Below are 6,000 nucleotides of genomic sequence, written 5' to 3'. Positions count from 1 at the left end.
AAAATCGTGTTAGCCTGTTAGCATTACTAAATAGAAATGTATGAAACCTGGAAGTGGTGAGGATGTACATGAAAGGATACATTAGAAACAACACAAAACAGTTTTACATGATACAAATTTATACGAAAAAAAATTATAAGATTCTCAAAGTAATAAAGATCCTGAACAATCTCTTGATATCACGACTTTCTCAATACCATCTATTCTATTTGTTAATTCCAGTAATCTCTTTTCTATTGACTTTACATCTCCACGGAAACTGGTAACTGTTGCATCTAATTCTGTTAGAAATTGTATTTTATTACAAAGTTCATCGTATTTCTGTGTTACGAAGTCTCTCGCGTTCTGCGAATCTATTAATTCTTTATCAATTTTCTGTAATATCTCGTATTTTAATTCGTCTAACTTCGCTTCTAATCCAAAGCCGAGAATATTCGATGCCTTTGTATCTAAATCGATTTCCGGATTGATTTTTTCAAACACTTTCATATGGCACGCCATTTTATTTATATCACTCTTTATACTCGGTATAATTTTAGTTTTTCCAATGATATCATGTTTCAAAAATTTTTCTTAATACTCGAAAATTTAGATTTATAATGACAAGTGACATTTCAGCAGCATTGACATTTGTATGTTTTCTTTTTAATTTAATATCATAAGCTGTGTGGCCTGTGTTTTAAAGTTTATCCATACCAACTCTAGACCTCTATAGAAGAGAATCTCTATAATATATCTATGTCTATAAAATCAATAGAAATCCAATTGGAACAAGCAAAATTCTGTCTACTTTCATCTTACTAATATTATAAATGCGAAAGTTTAGATGGATGTTTGTTGGAAGGTATCTCGAGAACGTCTGTATAGATCTCGCTGGAATTTGGTATAGATGTAGAACATGGTCTGGAATAACACACAGGCTACTTATTAAGTTTTTTTTTATTCCGCGCAGATGGAGTCTTGGCGGGAGTTAATACTATGTAAAGGGCTTGTCAATTTTTTTTACCATCAACTTTTACTGCTGACAATACTGTGCAAAAATATACTGTTTTTTTTTCAAATGAAGCGAAAATGGGATGATTATATACGATTTCAGCAGTGTACAGCTATAGAAAGAGATATTGAATAATATAATAATTACAGGAAATTCTTTCAGATATGACAAGTGGTATAACTTCTGCCTTTGATACGATGATGCAAGTGGATCGATTAAGTCTTATCTTGACCGATATCGAAGATTTATTGCAAAAATAGAGAAAAAAAGAACTTATACAAGATATTTAAATATAAATTAAATATTTACTGAGACTGGGAGAACATTCACATAATTATTTAATTATCCCACGCCCACTGGTATTTCTACACTACCCCAAAAAGAAGATCTAAAATTTGCTAGCATGTTACATTTAAACCCAATAAACGATCCTTAAAATAAATCTTAATATTATTTATATTTATTTACATGGAAGCGAGTACAAAAATACATTAATCGTCCACTAAACAGATCAGATTTTTCGATTCCTTTTACGATCCTTAGATCGTTTAAATTTGAAACAAATTTATCATAGAGTTTTCATTATCAAAACAATACAAGCTACTAAACATTCCGTTATTACTTGGTAGTTAAGTTTTTGAGTATGTAAAACCTGTCAACCAGAAGTGACACAGCACTGGAATATTTGCTTAACCACTCGTTAACTTTCCACTATTCAAAGTAAATGATGTCAACGTTTCAAGTGGCCCATCCTGTTTTTTTTCATGCTATTAGCTTATAACGCGGCGTCGCTTATTTACCATATTATTCTAACATCGTAGAAAAAAACTTAGGTTTAGATAATTATCGTAAACCTGTAGCTTACCTCGTAGAGCAGGACCTGTGCCTAGAAGATGTCAGCTGGAAGGAGATAGCGCAGGACAGTCGGCTCACGCAGGCGGGGCCACGGAAGAAAGCTAAAGCGTTCCCGTGGCGCCCGCCATAATGCGTTAGAGGGCAGTCAGGTTTTAGTGGGTATTCCGGTCACCTTCTGTGACCGGCGAGTCCCACACTCCCTACGCCATTGCACAGCCCGGCGTAGGCGTGCGTAAACGCATTTCCTGACTTTAAAAAAAAAAAAAAAAAAAAAAGGACAGTCGGCTTAGGCGAACTTTAATGTCGGAGCCGAAGATCAACTTCGGGTCGCTATGCCAGCGGTGTAAGTACCATTTAAATATTTTGTACTATATTTGAGATTTACCGATGGATAATGTTTTTTGGAATTAAGTATTTTCTTTCTATAGGTACTGTAACCTATTATAGCCTAAACTTAATGATTCGAAAAAAAGAGTGAGTTGGATTACAATCTACGGAGTGTTGCAGATGGATTGTGTTCACTTATATTCATATGATCTGTTAACTTAATATAAAAAGTGAGCTTATGTTTTTTCGTGAATTTCCATTTTTATAACATCACAGATATTAGTTTTCGTGAGTCTATTTGATTGATGCTTTTTCAAGTAAATGGATAAGCATTTGATTTATGTTTTTATTATTTCCTGTCAGGTAAAGAAAATTATTGCTCACAAGTGCTTTAAGTTAGTCAATACAGACGGACATACTGTTGCATTTTATATATTTAAGTCTGTTAAGGGCGCTACATGATAACCGATGTAAAGTAGTTAATGTAACGTTATTTTGATTCTATCATATAACTGCCATTAGTTCGAGTGATCAAACCATTGCAGTGTGTCTTGCATTCTTTTTCTTAATTAATTCAAGACCATAAACTTTTATTTCGTGCCAGGAATTATTTATTTAACTGTAAGTATGTATTTAATTTGTAAATTTATTTATTAATATTACATTGTACAATAATTTTTAATATTTTTTTTTATAATTTAAAAAAAGAGTTACACTTACATTTTTTACGTTGATCTTCGTTCTGAATTTTATAATAAGTACTAGCTGTCGCCCGCGACTCCGCCCCCCGCAGTAAAAAAAAATGAAAAATAGATGTTGGCCGATTCTCAGACCTACTGAATATGCTCACAAAATTTCATGAGAATCGGTCAAGCCGTACGGGAACGAAAACTGTGACACGAGAATTTTATATATTAGATTTGATTTTTTTTCCTTGCTTAAAACGTTTGCTTTTCATTTATATAATTAATGTCACTTAATTTCCTCACAATATCCATAGAATTACATTATTTCCGATGAATATAACATCGTTAAGTCGCAACAAAGACAGTAAAAAACCTCTCGTATTGCTCTCGCTCTGCTAGTTGAAGACTTTCGTAACTAAATAATTTTCGCGCCATTCTTTTTGTTACAAATTAATTAAAACTGCCAAAACGATATCTGGAATGGATATACAAATTGATTTATCTTGTTCCATTAACAGTTAATATATTGTTGTACGTAAGCGATATGTTGGGCATTGATTATGCTATCATTTGTACACAGTCCGCGACGGAGTCACTATCAACCTGAATCAAACCATCTTAAGGGAAAATTGACGTAAGTCTTTTTTTTTTCAAATAAGATACACAACCTTTTTAGACACTGGCTGGTTACTTTATCCAAAAAGTTTCTATGCCCTAAGTTTCTACATTTAGTAATGAAATAATAAAGCCTTTATCTTTGTGGACGAATTAGACTATATTATTTATTACATTTAACGAAAGTTTCGTGTAATAAATTCCATAATTAATAATTAAATACTTAAATAATGTTTCACATTAAAACTTAACTACAATTCTATGTAAATATGATCATATTTTATTTTGCATTTTTATCGTATAAACCGCCATAAATCAATTCAGATTTAACAAACGACTTTTATGCAATAAAGATATAATAAAAAGCTACATTACATTTTAATATTTTGGTGCTAAACAAAAATCAAGAAACGAGCGTCACGATGAAAAAATTAGCAACTTTATTTAGTTACCACTATCCACAAAATATAAATTAAGTGACATATACTTCTATAGGTAATTATTAGGCAAAGACAATAGATTGAAGTAAAATTAAATACTTTTTTTTTATCCTCCGAGCACCAGTGCCATAAATTGATACGCCCCCACTGACTTATCAAATGGAGCTATTGTCCGAAACGTTTTCCGCGCGGAATTAAAAAAAAAATTGAGAGGTGTCAAGGGACACCCGGATGGAACGAAGTTCCTTTCGATTAATTAGTGAAGGAACTAATGTTTATTCTATGAATAAAAAACTTAAGTCTTCACAAGAAGTACATTTTATTTCTATGAATTTTCGTTATATATTGTAACGTCGTTGCCATGGTGAAGTAGCGCTCATTCGTCGTTAACATACTTACTATAGCAAAAAGTGTCGTGACAACTTTTCGTAAGAATTTTTTCCGTCTAGCCCCCTTTCACAACGCGCGATAAGGAACTTCGTTCCAAAAAAAACTTCAGTAAGTCTATAAACTTTTTCTGACAGTAATCAACTTCTATGTTTTATTTGTAATTCTGTATTTCTTATTTCTATATTTCTGACAGTAATCAAAATGTATTCAGATCCGTTATTCCGTTTCGGATTTACCTGCTTACACATATCCATACATGTAAACTTACGCATTTGTTTTATTAGTAAGATTAAATGTTAATAAGTGTTATACATTTATTATTGAGAGCATCGGTGGCTCAGTGGTTAAGCACTTGACTTGCAATCTGCAGGTCCTAGAACATAGTCTGGAAAAACGCGTAGGCTATTAATAAAGTTTTTTTTTAATTCCGCGCGGAGGGAGTCGCGGGCATGGCTAGTTCAAAATAAAACTGCAAACGACCATCTAGTTTCGCCCATAGGACATCTTCAATCAGTGAAAAGGTTGTCGATGCGTCGCCTACTTAAAAGAAGGAGGAAAGGACATACGTAAAGAGGGTATCTCCGCTTCTTACAACCCCCACCCCGTTTTATCCCTACAAGGTTAAATAGTTATCATTATACTGTAAATTAGGTTCGGTTAAGGTGTTATGTATAGGTAATTGCCTGCTGGCAATGTAATAAAGGGAAACAATGATACAAAATAACAATAATAAAATAGCAGCAGAAAGTATCGTAGCTGTATTGGAAAGTAAAAGGTTTTTTTTTTTAATTTATTTCTGGCCTGGACACAAGGTCCTTCGGCCGGAAAGTAAAAGGTAAAAAGTGTACAGTGTTGCAAGTCGTAAACCGGTTCCATGTTTTAAATTAATATTTTCTGGCCTGGATACTAGTCCTTTTGGCCGTAGGTTCCATAATTAACGAAATGCGAATTGCCATATTTAAAATTAAAATTATTACTCAATGTTTACGATTCCAACAATGCTTAGTTATTGTAGTAAACATCGATGTGATCAGATACATATTGACGCATTACTTTTTTACTACAGATAAACAAGTATGGAGAAATACAAATGTTGTTTACACATAGATAAATTATTATCTATTATATATTTTTCTACAATAAATTGCGCATTATTGTGTAAAATTATGTTAAATGGAATTCTAAGTAAATGCCGACTTTAAATTAAAATAAAAAAATAAATGCAAATAAAATTACGCCACATTAAGTAGAGTTAATAAATTCAAATAAAATAATAAATCTTTTGATGCCCTAAGAAATGCCATACATAGCCTCAATAAAATATAACGAAAACAGAGAGAGAGTTAAAGTTAAATATAAATCGAAAACCGTTAACTTTCGGCTATCCATATAGGGGGTTAAATTTGTTGCATTAGAGTACACAAGTTACCCTGTATAAAAGAGACGATGGATTGTGACGCTCCTTGACCAGATTTTTTATAATCCTGGTTAGTCTATGCTAGACGGTTTCAATGTTTAATAAGAAAAATTCTACCCAATTCTATCGTAAAATACGACTTTTCAATTTTTAATTTTTGCCGTGTCTAAATTTTCATAAGTCTACATTAATTGAATCAATTTAGCATGAAATATAATACTCAATCTATACTGGTTGTATTAATACGTATTTTCTCACTGTATTACTAATATTTTC

General features: G+C 32.1%; 1 protein-coding gene across 1 annotated transcript in view; it reads left to right on the top strand.

Moving 5' to 3' along the window:
- The first annotated feature begins 3,408 nt into the window (after nt 1-3,408).
- Nucleotides 3,409-6,000, top strand: part of LOC106719331 (facilitated trehalose transporter Tret1) — a 32,868-nt gene continuing 30,276 nt past the window's right edge. The window contains exon 1 of the mRNA XM_045683968.1: nt 3,409-3,496. The gene's annotated coding sequence lies outside the window, so the exon portion shown is untranslated. The remainder of the gene's footprint in view (nt 3,497-6,000) is intronic.

Source organism: Papilio machaon, chromosome 24, assembly GCF_912999745.1.
Source record: "Papilio machaon chromosome 24, ilPapMach1.1, whole genome shotgun sequence".
In the NCBI taxonomy this organism is placed as follows: Eukaryota; Metazoa; Arthropoda; class Insecta; order Lepidoptera; family Papilionidae; genus Papilio; species Papilio machaon.
This window is presented reverse-complemented; position numbering and strand designations above follow the sequence as displayed.